A 25,191-nucleotide genomic window follows, 5' to 3' on the forward strand; every position below is an offset into this window, starting at 1 on the left:
TTGCGGGCCGAGGGACAGCAATACAGGCTAATGGCCACAAGGGGGCGCAATTGTCTTAGGTGCTCAGAGACAGCAATACAGGATAATGGCCACAAGAGGGCGCAATTGCCTTAGGTGCTCAGAGACAGCAATACAGGATAATGGCCACAAGGGGGCGCAATTGTCTTAGGTGCTCAGAGACAGCAATACAGGATAATGGCCACAAGGGGGCGCAATTGCCTTAGGTGCTCAGAGACAGCAATACAGACTAATAGGCACTAGGGGGCGCGTTGGCGTTGCGGGCCGAGGGACAGCAATACAGGCTAACGGCCACAAGGGGGCGCAATTGACTTAGGTGCGCAGAGACAGCAATACAGGATAATGGCCACAAGGGGGCGCAATTGCCTTAGGTGCTCAGAGACAGCAATACAGGATAATGGGCACAAGGGGGCGCGTTGGCGTTGGGGACTGAGCGACAGCAATACAGGCTAATGGCCACAAGGGGGCGCAATTGTCTTAGGTGCTCAGAGACAGCAATACAGGATAATGGCCACAAGAGGGCGCAATTGCCTTAGGTGCTCAGAGACAGCAATACAGGATAATGGCCACAAGGGGGCGCAATTGCCTTAGGTGCTCAGAGACAGCAATACAGACTAACGGGTAGGGGGGGGCGAAATGGTGCTGGGGGCTCAGTGATAGCAATCCAGACTAATAGGCACTAGGGGGCGGATTGGCGTTGCGGGCTGAGGGACAGCAATACAGTCTAAAGGGCACAAGGGGGCGGAATTGTCTTAGTGGCTCAGAGACAGCAATACAGACTAATAGGCACTAGGGGGCGCAATCGTGTTGCGCGCCGAGAAAGACCAATACAGCCTCATGGGCACAAGAGGGCGCAATGGTGTTGGGGGCTCAGAGACAGCAATCCAGGCTGCCCGACACTCACTAAGGGGTGTAGAATAGTGATAGAAATGTAGCCGTGTTAGTCTGGGGTAGCTGAAGCAAAACGCAGGACAATGTAGCACTTTAAAGACTAACAAGATGGTTTATTAGATGATGAGCTTTCGCGGGCCAGACCCACTTCCTCAGAGGTCTGGCCCACGAAAGCTCATCACCTCATAAACCATCTTGATAGTCTTTAAAGTGCTACATTGTCCTGCATTTTGCTAAGGGGTGTAGAGAGGTGAAAATGGGTTAAGAGGTGTCTATATAGCTAGCACTAAGGGAACGAGCGGCAGGAGTGTGAAATGGAGGCGGAACGGTCCGTGGCTCTGAAACACTCTGACATTTGAGGGCCAAGGCTGTGGCCGTTGGCGAGGGAGTTTGTGGAAGAGAAGCCCGGTGGCATGCCATGCCATGTCCTGGCACTAGGGCTCAATGGCAGGCCTTGCACCGGTAGTTTTCTGCTGTATTTAATGCCGCCTGGCCGTGTGTGACCAAGGGCGGAATTTTGGGCGGGTAGGGGAGGCAGCAGCCGTGCGCTCCGGGAGGCGGCTTGCTCTTCATCCCGTACCCGCACGCTACGGGAGCGAGGGGAACGTAAGCAAGGAACGCAAGTGCTATCCCCTCGCTCCCTTAGCGTCTGGGCACGGGAGGAAAAGCAACCTGCGTCCGTCCCGCCGCCGCCCCCGCCCGCCCGCCCGAAATTCCACCCTTGGCTAAATCCCTTAGCTAAATGACCATAAAAAAACCCAGGGACAAACGGCTTTCAGTGACACCGATGTAACTGCTCCAAATCAGAGGAGCTAGTTCAGATTCACACCAGTGTCTGAGGACAAAAAGTCAAGTTGAAAGGACTCCTGCGCTTTGATACGCGAGAACTGGCTCTTCCCTGCAGAGGAAGGCGTGGCTAGAGCACGAGACCTTCACGTGACCGAGAGAGGCGCGAGCAAAGGAGCCAATCAAAGAGAGGCGTCTGAAAGCAGCCAATCAGAGCCTCGCCGGGACATATAAAAGGAGCTGCAGCAGAGGTGAGCGCTATTTGCCGGTGGGGACTCCGAAGGTGAGGCTGCCGTCTGTGATGAGACTTGAGCGCTGCCGTTTTCGTTCCGCTGCTTCGTGAGTATTCCCCTCCCGTTGGGCCTGGAGTCTCCCCTTCGGCTGGGACCCTGCCCTGCATCCCTCACCCGCTCGGCCTAAAAACCCGTGCGCCTGGGGCCTGACTCTGCCTTGGGTGCCGTCCCACATGGGGGCGGCCGGGCCCGCGGCGTCCGGCCGCTTTTCCCCGGGGGCTGCGGGGCGGCCGGGCCCGCGGCGTCCGGCCGCTTTTCCCCGGGGGCTGCGGGGCGGCCGGGCCCGCGGCGTCCGGCCGCTTTTCCCCGGGGGCTGCGGAGCGGCCGGGCCCGCGGCGTCCGGCCGCTTTTCCCCGGGGGCTGCGGGGCGGCCGGGCCCGCGGCGTCGGGCCGCTTTTCCCCGGGGGCTGCGGGGCGGCCGGGCCCGCGGCGTCGGGCCGCTTTTCCCCGGGGGCTGCGGGGCGGCCGGGCCCGCGGCGTCGGGCCGCCTTTCCCCGGGGGCTGCGGGGCGGCCGGGCCCGCGGCGTCGGGCCGCCTTTCCCCGGGGGCTGCGGGGCGGCCGGGCCCGCGGCGTCGGGCCGCCTTTCCCCGGGGGCTGCGGGGCGGCCGGGCCCGCGGCGTCGGGCCGCCTTTCCCCGGGGGCTGCGGGGCGGCCGGGCCCGCGGCGTCGGGCCGCCTTTCCCCGGGGGCTGCGGGGCGGCCGGGCCCGCGGCGTCGGGCCGCCTTTCCCCGGGGGCTGCGGGGCGGCCGGGCCCGCGGCGTCGGGCCGCCTTTCCCCGGGGGCTGCGGGGCGGCCGGGCCCGCGGCGTCGGGCCGCCTTTCCCCGGGGGCTGCGGGGCGGCCGGGCCCGCGGCGTCGGGCCGCCTTTCCCCGGGGGCTGCGGGGCGGCCGGGCCCGCGGCGTCGGGCCGCCTTTCCCCGGGGGCTGCGGGGCGGCCGGGCCCGCGGCGTCGGGCCGCCTTTCCCCGGGGGCTGCGGGGCGGCCGGGCCCGCGGCGTCGGGCCGCCTTTCCCCGGGGGCTGCGGGGCGGCCGGGCCCGCGGCGTCGGGCTGCTTTTCCCCGGGGGCTGCGGGGCCTCCTGAGCGCAAGGGTCGGAGGTGAGGGCGGATCCTATGTACGTTGCTCTTCACGGTACTGCTCTCTCTCTCTCTCTCTCCCCTCAGGGTGCTAGGTCCGGCGCTCATTGACTGGCGGGAGTGGAGCGGGGACTTTGCAACTGTACTACATTACAGCTAGGAAGCTCTGGACTTTAGTTTAAGGGGTGGTTGCTGTGCTTAGGGGGCACTAGGAGCAGCAACGTGCACTACGGGAGACTTCCCCTCTTTCGCTCTGTGCTGACTATTAACCAGGGTGGCCACCTCTTTTTTCCTCCTTCCTGCCCCACAATATCACTCTCTGCCTCTGTCTAGTGTGTGTTAGGCAACCTAACATTTTCTCCTTGACTCTCTGCTTGCTGACCTGTGCCTGGTATATTAGAAGTGTATGTCTCTCCTCATCCTCTCGCCTTTATCTCTATGCCTCATCTGTTGTATTCAGGAGACTTTGTTCAGTTTAGCTGCCGCTTCCTGCCTATGGAAGCTCTCCTGTCCCTTTGTGCAATCTACCTGCTCCTCCTTCTCCCTTCCGCTCTTGGCTCTCTTCCACCCTAGTGCCCTGTGAAAACTATAACAGCTCTTTTTCCCCCCTTTCACCTCTGCTGGCTTCGTTTCCCCATTAGCTTTATAAGTGCCCCTTTGTCTTCAGTCATTTGCCCCTACTGCCCATTGTGTAGCAAAGCCTTCCATTTCTCCATCTGGTGCCCCTAAAGCCTGTTCCTCGGGATAGCCACCCTTCCTCCCACTCCTGCCTCGGGGGGCGTCCATGAGGCGCATTACCGTCCTTTTCTCCACTTTCCTTTCAGCTGTACTTAGTCCTGGTGTTGAGGTAGTTTGAGCCCCTGTCTCCTCTCAGTTTTTAATGGCCCTTGTGGGCTATAGTTGCCTCTGCTCCCCTTTCACTGTCTGCTGTCCTTCCTGCCCTTTTTGCAAGAGAGCTGCCCCTTTCTTGCCCCCCCGTAGCGGCTATGAAATAAGGGCGTCCTTTTCCCGCTTGTTCTTCATTATTGAGCCTATCCTCCCTCGGTCCCCTTTCATCCTCTGCGTGCCCTGGTGGGCGTTAAAATGTGGGTTTTGCCTCCTTCTCGCCTCCTCAGTCCGCTGCCCCTACAGCCCGTTGACTCTGAGGAGGGGACAGGGCAGCTTTACTGCATAACGACGCCCCCTATGGCGTGGAGAGGGTAAACGGGGGTGAGGGGCGGGTCTCTGCACAGTGGACACTAGGAGCGGTAATGTAGTAGGAGGGCTCTTTGCCCTCTTGAACTCTCTGCTGCCCCTAGCGTCCATTAGCTTGTAAAGGGGGGGGAAACGGGACAATGGGCCTCACCCCCTGTGCTGTCCCCTAGTGGCCGTTGGGAGGTATAACATGTCTTCCTTCCCTCTTTTGCCCTGAGTGAGGGTTGGTTATGGAGGCTAGGCCGCCCCTGTTTTCTGCCCTGAGTTGTGCCTCTTAGCCTTTCGATCTGCCTTTCCCGCCTTTTGACCCTCTTGCCCCTTTCCTCGACCTTTCCCTGTTGTCCTAGTGCCCGTTGTACTTGAACTGCCTTCTTTTTCCCCTTCTCCCTCTCTGCTCCCCATTGTGCGTGTTACGGCCACCCTCCTCAATTTGCTCCCTCTATTGCTGTTGTGTGGTATACAAGTGCTTTTGCTCGGAGCTGACTATTAACCGGGGTGGCCTACTCTTTTTTCCTCCTCCCCGCCCCGCTATTTCACACTCTGCCTCTGCCTAGTGCGTGTTAGGCAACCTAACCTTTTCTCCTTGACTGTCTGCTCTCCTGTGCCTCTTACGTTAGAAATGTGTCTCTCTCCTCCTCCCCCCCCTTTACCTCTATGCCTCATCTGTTGTATCCAGGAGACCTTGTTCAGTTTAGCTGCCGCTTCCTCCCTATAGAAGCTCTCCTTCCCCTTTGTGTGCTTTGTGCAATCTACCTGCTCCTCCTTCTCCCTTCCGCTCTTGGCTCTCTTCCACCCTAGTGCCCTGTGTAAACAATAACAGCTCTCTTCCCCCCTTTCACCTCTGCTGTGTTCGTTTCCCCATTAGCTTTATAAGTGCCCCTTTGTCTTCAGTCATTTGCCCCTACTGCCCATTGTGTAGTAAAGCCTTCCATTTTGCCATCTGGTGCCCCTAAAGCCTGTTCCTCAGGATAGCCACCCTTCCTTCCACTCCTGCCTCGGGGGCGTCCATGAGGCGCATAACCGTCCTTTTCTCCACTTTGCTTTCAGCTGTACTTAGTCGTGGTGTTGAGGTAGTTGGAGCCCCTGTCTCCTCTCAGTTTTTAATGGCCCTTGTGGGCTATAGTTGCCTCTGCTCCCCTTTCACTGTCTGCTGTCCTTCCTGCCCTTTTTGCAAGAGAGCTGCCCCTTTCTTGCCCCCGGTAGCGGCTATGAAATAAGGGCGTCCTTTTCCCGCTTGTTCTTCATTATTGAGCCTATCCTCCCTCGGTCCCCTTTCATCCTCTGCGTGCCCTGGTGGGCGTTAAAATGTGGGTTTTGCCTCCTTCTCGCCTCCTCAGTCCGCTGCCCCTACAGCCCGTTGACTCTGAGGAGGGGACAGGGCAGCTTTACTGCATAAGGACGCCCCCTATGGCGTGGAGAGGGTAAACGGGGGTGAGGGGCGGGTCCCTGCACAGTGACACTAGAAGGGGTAATGTAGTAAGGAGGGCTCTTTGCCCTCTTGAGCACTCTGCTGCCCCTAGCGTCCATTAGGTTGTAAAAGGAGGGCGTGGGGGGAAGGAACAATGGCCCTCAGCCCCTGTGCTGCCCCCTAGTGGCCGTTGGGAGGTAGAACATGTCTTCCCTCCCTCTTTTGCCATTTGTGAGGGTTGGTTATGGAGGCTAGGCGCCCCTGTTTTCTGCCCTGAGTTGTGCCTCTTAGCCTTTCGATCTGCCTTTCCCGCCTTTTGGCCCTCTTCTCCCTTTCCTCCTCCTCTCCCTGTTGTCCTAGTGCCCGTTGTACTTGGACTGCTTTCGTTCCCCTTCTCTCCTCCCCATTGTGCGTTACCTCCCCCTTCCTCAGTCTACCTGTAGTGTTGTTTTGTGGTATAGAAGTATCTACGCTCTGTGCTGGCTATTAACCGGGGTGGCCGCCTTTCCCTCTCTCCCACCATTTCACTCTCCATCTGCCTACTGCATGTTAGGTAATCTAGGCCTCCTCTCCTGTGCTTCAAAAGTTACGTGTGTCTTCTTCTCCTCCTCCCCCCCCCCCCCTTTCTATGCCTCCTCTGTTGTGTTCAGGAGACTTGGTTTAGTTCAGCCACCACTTTATTCCTGCTTTGAATTCTCTGCTGCCTCTCGTATTGCTTAGACTGTATAAGCGGTCCACCTCCGTCTCCTGCTGCTTCCCCCCAGTGGCCAATGTGAAGAATAGCCTTCTGGGGCTCTGCTCCCCATTGTGTCGGTTATGCAGGATAGGCACGCTTGTTCCTTCCCCTTCTTTTCTGCCCTCAGTGGTGCTCTTTAAGCTTTTTCTACCATCTTAGCCCAAGTGCTTATTGCGCAGTGTAGCTGACGCTTTTAATTTTACCGCTTGTGCCTAGTGTAATTGTGCTTAGTGTCCCCTTGCCCATATACCTTATAGCAGTGGTCTCCAACCTTTTTACACCCGAGATCGCTTTTTAAATCTCCAAACAGGCGAAGATCTACCAGCCTGCCCCTTCCTTGAAGCCCCGCCCTCTCTATTCCCCTCCTGTCCATCACTTGCTATCCCCAGCCCTTACTTACAGACTCTGATAAACAGTTTATTTTTAAATTATGCGATGTTTAAAATTAAAATCATGTGTTTATAGTTATGAAATAAATGTTTTTTATTCATGCTATTTAAATCTAAAATGAAGCATTTATAATTATACATTTTGTGGGGACAGAGTTCTGCGGCGGGGGGCAGGGAAGAGGACAGGGTTCTGCAGCAGGGGACAGAGTGCCAGTGGGGAAAGGTTTCTGCAGCTGGGGACAGGGTGTCAGTGGGGACAGGAATAGAGACAGATTTCTGTAGCTGGGAACAGGGGAGTGGGAACAGAATTCTGTGGCTGGGGAGCGGGGTGCCAGTGGAGGCAGAGAGTCCCCTGCTTCTGCCTCCTCTCAGGATTCCACCCCAGAGGGAAAGCAGCGTGTGCCTGCCCCGGGGCTGAACTCCTCTCTTCTCCCCCCCCCCGCCCGCCCGTGCAGGGAAACCCAGTGCGTGCCTGCCCCGGGGCTGACTCACCCCTCCTGTGTGGTGCAGGGAGCCAATGCTCCCTCCCGCAGTACACCCGGCAGAGCAGCTAGCGCTACTTCGGGAATCGCTGGAAGTGGTGCTAAGCTGCAGGACTTCTGTCCATCCCCGGGAAGCCTACACTACCTCCATTTTCACTTTAGGTAGGTAGTGGGGCTTCTCGGGGGTGGGAGGGAAATGGGGGCGGGGCGGACAGGATGCCTCGCTATCGACTGGTCGTGGCCTCACGATTGACCAGTCGATCACGATCGACCTGTTGGTGACCACAGCCTTATAGTGATTTTGTCTGTTTTAAGCTAGTTTTTTTCCTTCATCAGACTTCCTCTAATTGGTCAACATGATGCCTGATGATGGAATTGGCACACAAGCGCTGTGGATGAGAACAAAAGAATTACGGTAAGGCTTCCCTTTCCCTAGTGTTACCATTCCTTCCATGTGTGCTCTTTAGCAGGTATAAATGCCCCTTGAACATGAAAGCATCTGCTACCTATAGCTTCTGTGGCTGACAATATACGCACCCTTTCCTCTCCTTTGATTCTCTTACCCTATTTTCCATTGTGGAATATAACGGCTTCTTTCCCATTATGTGTTTTTGTTGGTCCTCACGCTCTTCCTCAGTGTAGCTGCCGCTTATTTGATTGACGGTCCTCTGCTGTTTGCTCCCCTTAGGAAGAATAAAGATCCCTTACCCACTTTTCTCTTGAAACCTCCTAGTCCCCATTACTTGTACTCAGATTTGCTACCCTTTCCCTCCTTTTCTCTCCCTGGTGTGTTCCGTATTCAATGTTAGGCAGATGATCCTTTCCCTCTCGGCTAATCCCTCATACCCCTCAATGGAGCCAATACCCCCTTCTCACCTTCTATACTTTGATCTGAGCTAGGGCGCATACCTTCCATTTAGATTCCCGCTATGACCTTTTAGGCCATTGAACTCACCCATAAATCCCTCCTGGGTCCTCGCCTGTCGGGCGCTTGCTTGCCTGTTTGGCTCGTCGCGGCTGTCTGTATTGCCCTTTCTTCAGCATGGCCTCCCCTAATTCCCCTGGGACCTTCTGCCTCCTGCAGTGGGTTTTACGCGGTAGAGCTGCCCTTTTTCCCCCCCTCAGTGTCAACGGGCAGTAGGGGCCGCGGACTGGGAGGGGGGGGGGAAAGGGCAGCTCTACTGCACGAGACCCAGTGTGGGATAGAGAAGGCGAAAGGGGAGTTTAGGGGCCAGGTGTGCTGCCTGACGGGGCAATAGAGGCGGCGGCAGTGTCCCATATTGCCTGACGGCCACTAGGCGCAGCAGTCTAGAGAGGGAGCCGCTTGGCGCCCCTTCGTCCCTTTTCTTGTCCCAGTCCCCTTTTGGGCTTCCCCACGCCCCTGTCCTCTGCTGCTCCGAGTGCCCGTTACGCCGTACAGGCTCCCCTTTGCCCGCTTCCCGTCTCGGCTCCAAGCTGGTGTTCCTTGGGCGGGGCCCGGGCCTCCTCTTGGCTGCCCTGCATCCATGCTCCTCCTAAGGGGTTGCTGTACGGTGTCGGTGCCCTTCCCTCTCCTGAGTCTCCTTAATGCTTCCTCCTTTCATACGGTAGAGCTGCCCCTTAGACGCTCTCTCCCTCTTCAGCACTGCTGCCTCGTTTTCCCCTGTGTGCATTATAGCTGCCCGAGTGGGCCTTGGTCTCTAGTGCCCCTTGTACAGGTGTGGGCCGTTTGGTCGCCGTCTGCTGCCCCTCTCCTGCTCTCCTCCCGCTATGGCCCTTTAGGCCGCGGACCTCACTCGTCCATCCCTCCTGGGTCCTCGCCTGTCCCCCCGCTGTTTGGGAGGCGATCCGCCGGGCCTCGCTGGCCCTTCCCCCCCCACTCGCTTCTGCCGCGCCCTAGTGGCCATTCTAAGGTATAGCGCTCCCCCTTCTCCTAGTCTCCTCCTAGTCAGGTGCCGCGTAGGTAAGAGACGGCCCTTTTCTCTTTGACACGCTTCTTCTGTCTGCAGTGCCCACGAGCTCCTAGAGCTGCACTGTCCCTGATTTTCAGCGTCTGTGGCCACCAGGGCAGCGTGTAGCACGCACTCCTTTTAGTCCTTTTCTGCCCCTTCCCTCTCTCCTTCCGCTCTGGCCCCAAGTGCCCAGCACATAGGTGGGCCTCCTTGCCCCCTTAGCCGCACAAACACCTCCTCTCCTCCCGCTATGTCCTTTTACGCCCTGGACCTCACCGGTGCCTCCTTGAGCCTCGGCTCTTCCTAGCATCTTGTGAGGCCGAGGAAGTGTCCTCTGCTGAGCCCTGGTGACCTTTCTGCAGTTTAACCTCCCCCGCTTTTTCCTATTGCGCGCCTCCCTCCCCCGGGCCGGTGCCCGTGATGCGGGTCGGACGCTTGCTTGCCCGTTTGGCTCGTCCCGGCTGTCTGTATTGCCCCTTCTTCAGCATGGCCGCCCCTAATTCCCCTGGGACCTTCTGCCTCCTGCAGTGGGTTTTACACGGTAGAGCTGCCCTTTTTCCCCTCCTCAGAGTCAACGGGCAGTAGGGGCAGCGGACTGGGAGGGGGGGGAAAAAGGGCAGATCTACTGCACGAGACCCAGTGTGGGATAGAGAAGGCGAAAGGGGAGTTTAAGGGCCAGGTGTGCTGCCTGACGGGGCAATAGAGGCGGCGGCAGTGTCCCATATTGCCTGACGGCCACTAGGCGCAGCAGTCTAGAGAGGGAGCCGCTTGGCGCCCCTTCGTCCCTGTTCTTGTCCCAGTCCCCTTTTGGGCTTCCCCACGCCCCTGTCCTCTGCTGCTCCGAGTGCCCGTTACGCCGTACAGGCTCCCCTTTGCCCGCTTCCCGTCTCGGCTCCAAGCTGGTGTTCCTTGGGCGGGGCCCGGGCCTCCTCTTGGCTGCCCTGCATCCATGCTCCTCCTAAGGGGTTGCTGTACGGTGTCGGTGCCCTTCCCTCTCCTGAGTCTCCTTAATGCTTCCTCCTTTCATACGGTAGAGCTGCCCCTTAGACGCTCTCTCCCTCTTCAGCACTGCTGCCTCGTTTTCCCCTGTGTGCATTATAGCTGCCCGAGTGGGCCTTGGTCTCTAGTGCCCCTTGTACAGGTGTGGGCCGTTTGGTCGCCCTCTGCTGCCCCTCTCCTGCTCTCCTCCCGCTATGGCCCTTTAGGCCCTGGACCTCACCCGTCCCTCCTCGAGCCTCGGCTCTCCCTAGCGTCTTGTGAGGCCGAGGAAGTGTCCTCCGCTGAGCCCTGGTGACCGTTCTGCAGTTTAGCCTCCCCCCTCTTTGTCCTATTGCGCGCCTCCCTCCCCCGGGCCGGTGCCCGTGATGCGGGTCGGACGCTTGCTTGCCCGTTTGGCTCGTCCCGGCTGTCTGTATTGCCCTTTCTTCAGCATGGCCTCCCCTAATTCCCCTAGGACCTTCTGCCTCGTGCAGTGGGTTTTACGCGGTAGAGCTGCCCTTTTTCCCCCCCTCAGTGTCAACGGGCAGTAGGGGCCGCGGACTGGGAGAGGGGGGGGAAAAAGGGCAGCTCTACTGCACGAGACCCAGTGTGGGATAGAGAAGGCGAAAGGGGAGTTTAGGGGCCAGGTGTGCTGCCTGACGGGGCAATAGAGGCGGCGGCAGTGTCCCATATTGCCTGACGGCCACTAGGCGCAGCAGTTTAGAGAGGGAGCCGCTTGGCGCCCCTTCGTCCCTGTTCTTGTCCCAGTCCCCTTTTGGGCTTCCCCACGCCCCTGTCCTCTGCTGCTCCGAGTGCCCGTTACGCCGTACAGGCTCCCCTTTGCCCGCTTCCCGTCTCGGCTCCAAGCTGGTGTTCCTTGGGCGGGGCCCGGGCCTCCTCTTGGCTGCCCTGCATCCATGCTCCTCCTAAGGGGTTGCTGTACGGTGTCGGTGCCCTTCCCTCTCCTGAGTCTCCTTAATGCTTCCTCCTTTCATACGGTAGAGCTGCCCCTTAGACGCTCTCTCCCTCTTCAGCACTGCTGCCTCGTTTTCCCCTGTGTGCATTATAGCTGCCCGAGTGGGCCTTGGTCTCTAGTGCCCCTTGTACAGGTGTGGGCCGTTTGGTCGCCGTCTGCTGCCCCTCTCCTGCTCTCCTCCCGCTATGGCCCTTTAGGCCGTTGACCTCACTCGTCCATCCCTCCTGGGTCCTCGCCTGTCCCCCCGCTGTTTGGGAGGCGATCCGCCGGGCCTCTCTGGCCCTTCCCCCCGCCCACTCCTGCCGCGCCCTAGTGGCCATTCTAAGGTATAGCGCTCCCCCTTCTCCTAGTCTCCTCCTAGTCAAGGTGCCTTTTGGTAACTGGGTTTGGTTCTTTAAAGGATTTGAAACTACAGACAGAGGAATACTCTTTTTAGGGTCAAACAAAGACTTTTTTATTTTTTCTATTTATATCAATTTACTATTCTTGATTTTTTTTAAGACAATATAATATACAAAGAAAAAGTAAAAAAAAATAGTACAGTTAAAAAAAGCAAGAAATAAAAACTTCTCTTCCAGAGATGCCCTCCTGATTTACTTTTAAACAATTTATGGAGTTAACAAATATATAATATTTATGTTAAGAAAGATAGAAGCATTGCTTAGGTTCAGGAGATATTCTTTTGTTTATGTTTTTTCTGTCTTTGTGTTTTTCGTTGGAACTCACCACTGGTGTTCGTTCTTTTTTGGAGTTTATTTGTTCCCCTTTCGGAGCTTATGTACGGCAGCGAGATTCAGCGCCGGGGAGGGAGCTTTGGTTGATCAGACTTAGGATTTTGGATTCGCAACCCGTCCACTCTTGGTCTGTTTCAGCTAACTTTATATATCTTGTTTGGGTATTTTGGTACTCCTCCACTCGCTTGACAATTGCTGACATTAGATTTTTGTTGTCTTATTCTGGTTTTACAAAAACTTTCGTCTGCTCCTTTTGGGGTAATTAGCACTTTTGTTGCATACCTCTGTCTGAGTTATTTACTTCTTTAAAAGCGGCGGGGTTATTGTTGGTCATCTAATCAAATTTTGTTTTCATTTTTATCTCCTGTATCTCAGAATGCTGACTTGCTTTGACACTTACAATTAAACTAGTGCTCATTTGACATATTCTGGGTAGGCTTTAACACATCCTTTTGAGTCAAATGAGACACTTTAATTACAATAACTTTATTTCCCTCTGTGCTTGTGGATTTGCTATTTGCTCGTTTTCTGTTTGTTTTATTTTCATAAATTTTATAGTTTGTTTTTGGGAAAATTTTTTACACATATAGAATATTCTTATTACAATTATTAATATTATTATTGTACAAATAATCTAAAACTCTTTTTTTGATATCAACATGGATAAAAAGTTTTAAACACTTGCTTTTTGTCGTCTTGTACTTTTTATACTTAATTGTTTTATCTAAATTATGTAATACGTTTACTATTGTTATGGGTGATTCGTTTACGTGTTTTACAGTTTGATTCTTGATTGCTAGCTTAATACATTTTCTAACTTTTAACAAAATGTTCTAATTTCGTTTCTTTACGTCTAGATTTATAACTTCTATTTTTTGTAAGTTTAGTTTTTGTATTGTGAAATGCTCTACTGGTAATATTACTTGGGTGTCTTGGAAAGTTTGTTTTGTTATGGCTTTCATTTCTTTTGTTAAAAATCGGATCTACGACACTATATTTTGTTCAGTAGTCTTATTGCTTTTTTTAGTGCAGTTGTAACTCATTTGTGTTAAGTTTTATAGTTTGTTTACATTACGAAAAGGTACGGTGACATTCATTTTAACTGGTATAACATAACATTTATTATGCATTATTTTTTTGCTTAACAATTGCTAAATTGAGTCACTACAGTGACAAACAATTAAATGGGTTTGGTTAGAGCTTATGTATTCTTTACATTTATTTGGTAACTAATTAATTTTACTCGTTAATGTGGACACAACTTTTTGTCTATTAAACAATGCTGGTTTACACATCTTGAACTTTTCTGAACTATTACATTAATGCTTAGGTGTAGAAACTATTCTTTTTCTTTATACTTCACTTGTTTCTTTATATCTTTCTTGTTGGTATAATTATTGCTTCTTATCTTATATTAATTCTATGGGATGTTATTTCATGACTGATTTGTGCTGTATCTGGTATTTTGACTAATGGTGCTTTTTTACTTATCCCTCTCTCATCTTTCTTAATTTTTTGCAATAATTTTTTTCTAAAACTACTACTACTACTACTACTGTACAAACTTATGCAATTTAGATTATTTAAATACATAGATATATTGTTACTTTATTCTTGTTTTATCGGCATTTGTATTAGATATGTTTACAGCTGTATTTACTTAATGTAATAATTTTGCCGTTTCAGCTTTTTCATGGTGACTATTATTTTTCTACTTAATGAATTAATTGCTAACAAATCTGGTTTTACATCCTCCTCCCATTGCTTTAATAATTTTTTTGGTTGCTTATATATCTTCTTTTCTTTTTTCGTGACTTTCATGTTGTGCAATTTATACTATGTTCTATTCTTTCTTTCTTTTTTATATGCTGGTTGCAATCTTATTATTACTCTTCCTGTTTTTGTTGGTTGTAAATTTGAGGGGGGTATTACAACTGTTAATGTTGGAAGGGTTGCATTACTATCTGATGTAGCTAAGGCTGTGGTTCCAGATAGTGGAATTGTTAACAAATGTGGTTTGGATCTATGGGTTGTGTGTTTCTGTTGGGTTGCTAATATTAAGCTATACGCCATATAATGGTGTTATGCTAAAGCTAAATAAACTTTGGTTTGGGGCTTGTATGCTTATCATTGTATGGGGGGGAGAGGGGGGAGTGTGCGCTTTCATATGATTTGTTTACTTAATTGTTCATGTTAGCTTTAATACTATACAAGCGGGACATATTCTAACTGGTATCATTTTGTTGAATTATAACTAGAGTTTGATTTACAGGCAGTCCCCGGGTTACGTACAAGATGGGGACTGTAGGTTTGTTCTTAAGTTGAATTTGTATGTAAGTCGGAACTGGTACATACTGTAGGGGGAAACTCTAGCCAAACATTTCTCCAGAGCTCAGTTTTATTCTCCCACACCTCACTTCCCTCAGTCCTTTATTCTCAAGCTGAGGTGTCTGCTGAGAAAAGCCGCTCCGCGTCTCCCTGGTCCGCTGGGGGGAAGCAGCGAGTGCGGGGTTGCCTCACCCCGTTTGTAAGTAGGGATCCGATGTAAGTCGGATCCATGTAACCCGGGGACTGCCTGTACTTCTTCTTTCCTAGTGGGGGTGGTATAGTTTATTTTACACACTTGCCACTGGGCTGGTTTGTTAGCTAATTTAGTTTGGGTGGTGGTGGTGTTTTTGACTTGGGTCTAGTTTTGTTGTAATGGATCATACTTACTATTTAAGCTGGTCTATCTTGCACTGTTAACGTGATTTTTAGTGATGATGAACAACTTGTAATATATAATCTTGTGGAACTGTTAATTTCATTCTTTACTACTTAGCTAATTATGGTGTGCTAATCTTTTTCTTGTTTTTGTTGTGATTACATAGGTGAATGGTAACTTTTTTGGTCTTTCTAATGCTACTCTTTTCTCTTTATTTTTCGTTGGCTATACAATCTATATTTTTTCTCTTTGCTTTATAGGAGGGCTTTTTTTAGTTTGGTTGCTGCTTGGGTTTTATATCTGGCTGTCGGCTTGTATGTTCATTTACATTTAATAAAACTGTATCTAATACTAGGTGTTAACCTTTAAAGGTGCTATTTTTAGTTGCTGTTTTAAGGTATCAGTTTTCTTTTCTGCTACTTTGTTGGATTGAGGATGGTATGGGAAATTTAAATGCTATGTTATGCCTTTTTCTATGGACTATTGTTCTAATTTTTTACTTCTAAATGGTGGGCTTCTATCTGATTGTATTATTTGTGGGCGTCTTTAAGCTGCTATTATTTTTTCTAAGGCTTTTAGTATGTGTTTTGCTTTTGGTTTTTTAAAAAGGAATTACTATAGTACTCTGATTTCTTAACTCTACCACAACTACTCGCTTTGGGTATTGTTTAGCACTCGGTAATGGTCTTATTATAAATCTGTTTGCTAATGGTTTCCTGGTTTATGATATTCTGGGTTATATGCTTTATTAGGCATATTTTAGCTGATTTATACGTTTAGTATTGTGGCAAATTTTACAGGCTTTTATGTATTTTTTCATGTTCTTTTATTTTAATTCTTGATTCTCTTCTGTATATTGCTTTATCTATTCTCTTTCTTTTTGTGTCTTCAAAGTGGCTTGTGTATTCATGTAAGTATTTTATGAATGGATTTACTTCTTCTTTTTCTTTGTTTTTTTTCTACTAACACTTTAAATTCTTGCAATTCTTTATCTAGTTGTTTGTGGTTAGTGTTGTATCTTTCTTTATGGCTAGGGATATGTTTTACTGATGTACCACTTACGTGATTTCTGATGATGGTCTATATTTCTCTCCACCCTGCATGTGTTTCAATGTCTGTGTTCTTTTTTAACAGTCTTTTTATACCATACATACTATCTATGCTTAATTTTTATGGTGACTTTCTTGTGTATGTTGTAATCTTATTCTAACTTTTTCTACTTCTGCTTCTTTTCTTTTAACACAATAAAGAACTTGTTTTCACATTTGGTACAGTAATATCTTGCTTTTGTTTTTCCCCCTTTCATGCTTTTATCTGTTAATATCTAGGGTGTTTCTGTTATTCTTGGTGTAGCTTTTGGGGCTTTAGGGCATTACATTTTTTCTTAGTTTAACATTTGACTAACTAGCTCGCTATAATACAGTTTTTCTTAAGTATTTGTCTGGCTTTCAAAGTTTGGTGGTATTATTTTTATGGTAAGCTATGCTAAAGCTGACACTTTTGGAGTGTGTAAAGTAAGACTTACACTTGTCATTAAAAAAGTACTTATCTTTTATTTTATTAAACTTATAATAGTTTTCTATATTCACTATAATGTTTTGGGGGTTTGTTAAATTGCAAAATCAATTTATCTACTTTTTCTTGTTTTTCTCTTTGTGTTACCCACTCTTCATTCTAGTTAATTTGTAATTCTCTTGGGGGTTTCTTAGGGTCTTACTTTTTTAATAGAGTGGGGTGTTACAAATTTTGGTTTAATTCTATTAAGGCTGCTTGGGCTTTTTCATTGTAGATAATTAAATCTTTCTTTCTTTCTTTTTAATAATTTCAATAAGGGTTTTATTTTATGTCTTAACTGTTGAATACTTGCTTCATTATAATTTACTATGCTTAAAACTTCTTGTAGCTGTTTGTGGGTTTTCGGAGGGTTATTTAACTACTTACTTACACCATTGGGGTAAGTTGTACTTATTGTTTTATTTTCTATCACTTGAATTCTTAGAAGGGAGTATTTACTTTGGGCTATAGTTACTTTTCTTTCGTTTATTTGCTATCTTTGAGTGGTTAAGTGTTCTATAGCTTCTTGTGTCTTGTCTCTTCTTAAAAGGTCATCTACATAGTATACTATTCGGGGATCTTGTTCTTAACTTTGTTGACTAAGGGTATACTTTATGGCATCTGTTGCTAATGTGCTGGTGAATTTTTATAACCTTGGGGGTAATGCGTTCCACCTATAGTATTTTCTTCTAATTGAAAAATTTAAGGTTCTTTTTTATAGGTATACTATAAAACATATCGTTTAAATCTATTAGTGCTCTTTATTTTAATTCTTCTTTTTCTTTTAAATATTGTTCTATAGTTGGTTTGTTTTAGGGGGGGGTGGTGGTAAAGGCAACTGGTTGTATTGCTTCATTTATTTTTCTATAATCTCTTTTCTCTTTTTTTCTTTTTTTTTTTTTGGTATTCTTTATGCTGGACTTTTATATTGGGTGTGTAATACTTGTTTAATTTATTAGTAACTCTTTTAATGACTGATTAATGGGTTCTTTTCTTTCTGCTTTTGTTGGTATACTATTCACCTTTTGTGACATGTAATTTTTCATTGGATATTTGTATTGATAATACTGTTTTTAAATTCTGTCGTATTGTTGGATTCTGTATTATTATATTTATGCTTAGTATATTCTTTTCTTTTAGTACTACTGTGGTTTTTGTTACATTCTGTTTTTGTTTTACTTTTATTACTTCTGGTTGATACATTTTATCTTCATTTAGTCTTGACGTTCATATTTTACGTTTTCTTTTTTAATGTGGTACTTTTGCTTCATTTATTATGGTTATTTGGGCTTTTGTATCTAATAACTATTTAAATTGTTCATAATTCTTGGTGTTCTAATTTAATACTTCAGCACTTATATAAATTCTATTATCTTTTTTTCTTGGATTGTTTCGGGGCTTCTGCTACTCGTTTTTTGATTTAGAGAATTTTTGTCTATTCCTGCTATCTTTTTTTTTCTATTGCTGCTTGTTTCTGTTCTTGGGGCGTTATCTTTTTAAAATCTGGTTTACTGTATCTATTTCTTAACAGAAAACTAAATATGGCTTTTTCTTCTGTGTTTGGGTCTTTCCCCTTCTTCGGGGTTTGGAAATTTTCGCACGTTTTACGCGTGTCTCTCGGGGGATCGTATGTTGGTGCTGAGGTATGTTTGCGTACTACTTTTAAATCATTTATAGTTTCTAATATTCCCCAAACACTAGTCTTTGTTAGGGCTGTTGGCTACAATTTTAGGCTTTGGTTTCTTTCGTTCTCTTCTACTCTTTGCTATACTGTTTGTGGTGTTACTTTGTCTTCTTGTTATCAGACCTGGATCTTGTATATATTTAAATTGGTGAGGATCAGCTCTCTGTGCTGCTGTTAACTGTTTTTGGCTTTTTTCAACTAGTGCTAAAGTACACGGACCCCTTTAGTTGGATCTCATTTGTCGGCAGTTAAATATTTTCTTTTCTTTTTTTTAGCATATTTTATAAGGTCTTCTAGTACTTGTTAGTTGTTTGACTTGGCAATTTTAATATTTCTGGGCTACTTCTATTTCGGTACGGATCTGTCGCGTATCGGCTGTTCTTTCTAATATGTTTTGCAGTTTTTTCTAATTTGTTTCTTTAGATGGGGTTTTTTGTGTTACGTCTGGTAATAGTATTTTGCAATCTTTTAACTTTTATTTTGCTAGATCATTATTAGCTATTAAACATCTTAACTTTGAACATGTTACATGTAGGGTTATAGGTATGATTTTTTTCCCCTATTGCTAGAAGTGCTCTTATTTTGAGCATGTTTTTCTTCCCTTTCATCTTTATTACGATAGAACTAGTGGTTGAGAGGTTTTATACCTTCTGTTTTGTTTAACTTATCAAAAGGGCATCTTCTGCTCTTGTCAAATCCTGTTCGTGACGCCATTTTGGTAACTGGGTTTGGTTCTTTAAAGGATTTGAAACTACAGACAGAGGAATACTTTTTTTTTTTTAGGGTCAAACAGATTTTTTCTATTTACTTTATAATTAATTTTCTATTGAAATCAATTTACTATTTTTGATTTTTTAAGACCATATAATATACAAAGAAAGTAGAAAAATAGTACAGTTAAAAAAAAAAAAAAAACCCCAAGAAATACTAACTTCTCTTACAGATATACACTCCTGATTTACTTTTAAACAATTTATGGAGTTAACAAATATATAATCTTTATGTTAAGAAAGATAGAAGCTTTGCTTAGATTCAGGAGATATTCTTTTCTTTGTTTTTTCTTTCCTTAGATTTTTTGTTGCAACTTACGACTGGTGTTCGTTCTTTTTTTAGAGTTTATTTGTTCCCCTTTCGGAGCTTATGTACGGCAGCGAGATTCAGCGCCAAAGAGGGAGCTTTAGTTGATTAAATTTAGTTTTTTAGATTCGCAACCCGTCCACTCTTAGTCTGTTTCAGCTAACTTGTTTTAGTATTTTTAGTACTCCTCCACTCGCTTGACAATTGCTGACATTAGATTTTTGTTGTCTTATTCTGCTTTTACAAAAACTTTCGTCTGCTCCTTTTGAGGTAATTAGCACATTTGTTGCATACTGCTGTCTGAGTTACTTACTCGTTTAAAAGCGGCGGGGTTATTGTTGGTCATCTAATCAAATTTTGTTTTCATTTTTATCTCCTGTATCTCACAATGCTGCCTCTCTTTGACAGTTACAATTAAACTAGTGCTCATTTGACATATTCCAAGTAAGCTTCAACACATCCTTTTCACAGTAGGCAAAAGAGACGGCCCTTTTCTCTTTGACACGCTTCTTCTGTCTGCAGTGCCCGCGAGCTCCTAGAGCTGCCCTGTCCCTGCTTTTCAGCGTCTGTGTCCACCAGGGCAGCATAGCACGCACTCCTTTTAGTCCTTTTCTGCCCCGGGTGCCCCTTCGCACTCTCTCCTTCCGCTCTGGCCCCAAGTGCCCAGCATATAGGTGGGCCTCTTTGCCCCCTTAGCCGCATAAACACCTCCTCTCCTCCCGCTATGGCCTTTTAGGCCCTGGACCTCACCCGTCCCTCCTTGAGCCTCGGCTCTCCCTAGCGTCTTGTGAGGCCGAGGAAGTGTCCTCTGCTGAGCCCTGGTGACCATTCCGCAGTTTGGCCTCCCCTTTTTCCTATTGCGCGCCCCCCCCCCCCCCCTCCGGGGCCGGTACCCGTGATGCGGGTCGGGCGCTTGCTTGCCCGCTCGGCGCGTCCCGGCTGTCTGTATTGCCCCCTTCTTCAGCGTGGCCGCCCCTAATTCCCCTGGGACCTTCTGCCTCCTGCAGTGGCCTTTACGCGGTAGAGCTGCCCTTTTTCCCCTCCTCAGAGTCAACGGGCAGTAGGGGCCGCGGACTGGGAGGGGGGGGGGAAAGGGCAGCTCTACTGCACGAGACCCAGTGTGGGATAGAGAAGGCGAAAGGGGAGTTTAGGGGCCAGGTGTGCTGCATGACGGGGCAATAGAGGCGGCGGCGGCAGTGTCCGTGTTGCCTGACGGCCACTAGGGAGCCGCTTGGCGCCCTCTAGTCCCTTTTCTGGACCCAGTCCCCTTTTGGCTTCCCCATGCCCCTGTCCTCTGCTGCTCCGAGTGCCCGTTACGCCGTACAGGCTCCCCTTTGCCCGCTTCCCTTCTCGGCTCCAAGCTGCTGTTCCTTGGGCGTGGCCCGGGCCTCCTCTTGGCTGCCCTGCATCCATGCTCCTCCTAAGGGGTGCTGTACGGTGTCGGTGCCCTTCCCTCTCCTGAGTCTCCTTAATGCTTCCTCCTTTCATACGGTAGGGCTGCCCCTTAGACACTCTCTCCCTCTTCAGTACTGCTGCCTGGCTTTCCCCTCAGGCCCTGTGTGCATTATAGCTGCCCGCGTGGGCCTTGCCTGTCGCCTTGGCCCCTAGTGCCCGTTGTACAGGTGTGGCCGTTGGGTTGCCCTCTGCTGCCCCTTAGGCTGGGCAGCGGCCCCTTTCCTGCTCTCCTCCCGCTATGGCCCTTTAGACCGTTGACCTCACCCGTCCATCCCTCCTGGCTCCTCGCCTGTCCCCGCTGTTTGGGAGGCGAACCACCGGGCCTCGCTGGCCCTTCCCCCCCACTCGCTTCTGCCGCGCCCTAGTGGCCATTCTAAGGTATAGCGCCCCCCTTCTCCCGTGTCCCCTTTCCCCCAGTTGCCACCAGGGCAGGATAGCACGCACTCCTTTTAGTACTTTTCTTACCTAGGTGCCCGTTCCCTCTCTCCTTCCACTCTGGCCCCTAGTGCCCGGCATAGAGGTCTGCTTAGTAGGCAGCAGGGTAGCACCATCATGCCATTTTTGAAGGGTTTTTTTTTTTTGGTCTCTCGTGCTCTTTTCCCCTGTACTTTTCTTCCTTCCTTTTCTCCCTACTCTAATGGGTCATGATAGTGTGTCAGGTGCCCTTCCTTCTCCTCAGTCTCCTAAGGGTTAAGTTCTTAGCACATGTTTTCAGCCCAGTGCCCCATTACTAGATTTTAAAGGGAGCAGCCAGATAACTGCTGCGTCCACAGGGGGTTGTGTACGTAGGAGCCGATGTGAGGTGTGAAATGAAAGCTTATGTTCTAATGATTCTGTGTGTGTGGTTCATGTACTTTTATGATGTCTATATGTTGAATTATGGATATGGACTTTGTGCTGATACTGGCCTGAAGTGCCTTTTTATAGGGACGGATGTCCAGTCAATGACTCTGGTAATTAGCAATGGCTCTCAAGGTGCCCAATACACACTTGCAGAATGTGTCTGGGACCGTCAAGCCAGCCAATATCATAGCTTGTGACATGAGACTAAGGGATAGGTCACTTGGCCATGTCACCTGCTCCAGCTTGGAAGATACCAGGGGAGAATATAAAACGCCATGAGGTGGACTGCATCTTGCCTTCAAATCTGCTACTGATTCCAGATGCAGCCTTGCCAGGAACAGCGAGACTGGAAGACTTGTTGGCCCATCCTGACATAGGATGTAAACCAGAGACTTTTAAGATAGCAGTTTGTGACATGTCTGCCTGGAGCCTGCATTGAGAATTTGGTGATTCAATGCATGTAATGTATTCTCCTTAACAACCTTACTCTCGTGCTTTTCTTTCTTTTATTAATAAACCTTTAGGTTTTAGATTCTGAAGGATTGGCTCAGCGTGATCTTGTGGGTAAGATCCGAAGTATAAACTGACCGGGGATTTGTGGATGGTTCTTTGGGACTGGAAAGACCTGTTTGGGGTAGGTGAGATTTGGTTCTATAACCCCCTCACCTGTGTGCAGACTTGGGGCTGATTGTGGCGCACGGAGAGTTGGGGTGTCAGAGGGGTTTTGCTCTTGAGGTTTCCTGCTGTGGTTGGATTGGCAGCTGAAGTGCTCTGCCTGACTGGTATATGACCTGTTTGCAAATAGTCTCCAGTCTGGGGCTGTAATGAGCCGCCCTGGGTTTTGAGCAATTCGCCCTCAGTGGATGCCCTCAGCAGTGCCCAGACCCGGCCTGGTCCATCACGCCCATTGAGTATTTTAGGAACCGCTTTATCCTCTGCAGTCTAGTCCCAAATGTGACCGTTTGCATTCCGTAATAGGTCTTAAGTAATGTTGCCATTGGCTTTTGCTTGTTGCCTGAGGAGGAGACAAAGGCCGTATGTTCCTTCAGAATACCCAGTGTAACACGTGAAAGCAAGGCCAGTTTTTTAAGTCTGTCTTCATATAGGTACTGTTGTATAGATTTTCTGCCTTGTTGTTTGTCTGCACTCTTTCTAGTTTGTGATCGTCTTCAATGAAACGTAGTTCCAGAAACTGGATGCCATATTGAAATGGACGCCTGATTGCTGAGGACTGGAATAGAAGAATTATGGTAAGTCTCCCACTATTCACTGCGTACGTCTTCTGCCATTAGTGCTTTTTAGGAGATATAGCTGCCCCCTTCTGCTACTCCCGGTTCCCCGATAAAAGATATAACCTCCTCTTTTCCCTATTGATTGTAATGTGTCCTAATGCCAACAGGAGCTGGAGCTGTCCCCCTACTCCTTGTGCCCGTTTTTGAATATGGCCTCTCCCTCTCTCTTTTCATTGTGGGATCCTTCCTCTTCAGTAGGAAGCCTTGCCATCTAACATTTCGCTGTTGGTTCTGTTTCCACATACACACACACACACACACACACAGCTGTTCTGGACTTAGCATCTTGACTCACAAAGGTACTTAGACACAAACTCAGGAGTTGAAGTGTGAATCTGAATTCAGGTGTCTAAATTCCAGTTTTACTCTGCCACTGAACCTTATAGGCACCTAAGTTGACTTGGCGCCTGAGCTTTCAGAGTAGATGTTCCCCGCAAGCCTATCTTTCTGATTCCTCACAGATGATAGATCACCTCACTAGCACTCCAGATGCCTATTGCCCATCAAAACCCCAATGGAAAACAGGAGTTCACCTGCCAATTGCACATGTGGGGGCCCATCTGAAAAGTTGGTTCCTAGGCCGTTTTGCATTCATAATCTGGGCAGCGAAGACTGTATCACCATCGGCTTTACAAGCCAGGGGTCAGTGCTCTCCCCAAACTGAGAGTTTAAGGTTCAGTTCTCCCCTTTGCCTGGTTCTCAGGCTAGTGTCATTCTGAGGCGGTGTCTACACTAAAATTAAGTTCAATGGCTGTGGACATACCCAGTCACTGTGTCGGTGCAGTACATCCTCACTAGCAGTGCTAGCATTGATGCAGAGCGCAGTGCACCGTGTGACAAAGGACATTTGTCCCAGGTTTTGTCACCGTGCCTGTGACCTGCACAGCACAGGCAGATACATGACCCTGGTCGCCCTGGCAACCACAATCCAAGGGCCCTCACCAGCCTTGTTAATGTTAGTGAGTGTGATATGTTCTTACTGTTTTCCTTTAATCCTAGATAATGGGCCCAGGACCCAAGGATCATCACGCCAGCTTGAGGCGGCATCGTCCTCCTGTATACGCATCATAACTTTTTTAGACAAAAGTTGCCATTGAATTGTCTGGCTTTTTTTGTTTGGTTTACTTAGCTTGTTAGGAATAACTACCTGTATTACTGATAAGAAGTTTAATTGGCGATGGGCGGAGTTGCTGTGTAACCTTCATAGTAGATTGGCTTATGTGCTCATTTGGTCTTGCTGCTAGAACCTATGGAATTGCTTGCCCTCCGTCCGCCGCGCCCCTCCTCCCCGATATAATGTATTGTAATGTTTTGCTTAACCAGTGTGTTCCAGCTTAACCCCTGGTTCTCGCTCGACCAGTGCTGTGTGTAATAAATCCTCCGACTTGTTTTCACCACATCCAGAGTGTTGAGACCTTATTCCTAACAAGTAGCTACATCTACTTGAGCTGTGCCGGAAAGGTGCCCTCGAGCCCAGATCCCACACTCCTGCACCCTCCTTCCTGCCCAGACTCCATATGTACACTCCAACTCCTGCCCAGACCCTCCACACTCCTGCAACGGTCCCTATTTCCAGACTCTGCAGCCCCATCCCGCTCCTGCACCCTTCTTCCTGCCCATAACCCTGCACCACCACACTCTAGCACCCTCTCACGCCCAGACCCCACACCTTCCCCCCCCCCCCCCCAGCCTGCTCCTGAACCCTCTCTCCTGCCCGCATTCTATGTTCCTGGCTCGCGCCCCCTCCCCCCCGCCAGACCTTGCTCTGGCAGCACACGGAGCCCCCCTCATTTTTGATCCCATCTTAGACACTAGCAGGGCCCCACAACTTCCACTAGCCCCAGCCTAAGGCAGACTTTTGAAAAACATGGTCAAAAAGTATTGCTTGTTTGCCATTGATATCGGGGTGGGAGTAAACTGCATCATGAGAGGTCTAAGGCAGGTTCCAATAACCCCTGTGACAATGTGCAAGTCTCATAAGGTTTTGCAAGTCTTTCCTACAATTGCTTGCAGCTAGGGTGTGTGGCTGGCTGGGGGGGGGGGGGGGGGGGGAGAAGTCATGTTCCCACCAAGATTTTTCCATCCCTGAGCAGAGTGAGTTTTGTCTTGTGTGCCAATATTGAGGTCACATGTGCTTGTTCAGACCTGTGCCACCCTCCTCATTAATGTATATCTTAGTATATATTTTAAATTGTTATATAAGCAGGAATACTCCAACAAGGGATAGTTAAAAATGGGGGGGGGGGGGGAGAGGGGGCTAAAGTTGTTGAGCAAGAAAAAGGACACCAAGAGTTAAATTAAAAAAAAAAATATTAAAAAAGTATGGCCCCTTTAAGAAATGCTTTTGAGGCTTTTTGGCCCTAACAGGTTGCTTGTCTTCCTGTGCTGGGACAGGACAGCTCCCCTGTGGAACCAGGTAAGCCCCTGGGGTTTTTGTCTCCTGGCCAGAAAATACCAGACACTTTAGGTATTTTAAAATACCTAAGTCCGGTGTTGTCTGATTTTTTTGCCAGACGGGTGAAAATACCAGGTGGTCAGGTTCAATACCAGACACCTGGCAACCCTACACCATTTCGCCAACACCACCCCCATCTGAGCCCTGCCGCCATCCTGACCTTGCTCCTCTGCCCAGCAGCTTCCTGCTATGGGCTCCTGTGTGGGATACACTTGCCTTCTCCGTTGGAGCTTTCC

The 25,191-nt window shown here is 48.8% G+C and overlaps 1 long non-coding RNA gene across 1 annotated transcript; it reads left to right on the forward strand.

The window, feature by feature from the left end:
• Positions 1-1,972: 1,972 nt before the first annotated feature.
• On the forward strand, positions 1,973-23,899 carry LOC142827909 (uncharacterized). Its single transcript, XR_016349205.1, has 5 exons — positions 1,973-2,034; positions 7,609-7,687; positions 21,733-21,842; positions 22,365-22,458; positions 23,500-23,899. It is a non-coding gene; the product is annotated as an uncharacterized LOC142827909 (long non-coding RNA).
• The last annotated feature ends 1,292 nt before the right edge of the window (positions 23,900-25,191 follow it).

Source organism: Pelodiscus sinensis, chromosome 3, assembly GCF_052426305.1.
Source record: "Pelodiscus sinensis isolate ZL-2025 chromosome 3, ASM5242630v1, whole genome shotgun sequence".
NCBI classification, from domain to species: Eukaryota; Metazoa; Chordata; order Testudines; family Trionychidae; genus Pelodiscus; species Pelodiscus sinensis.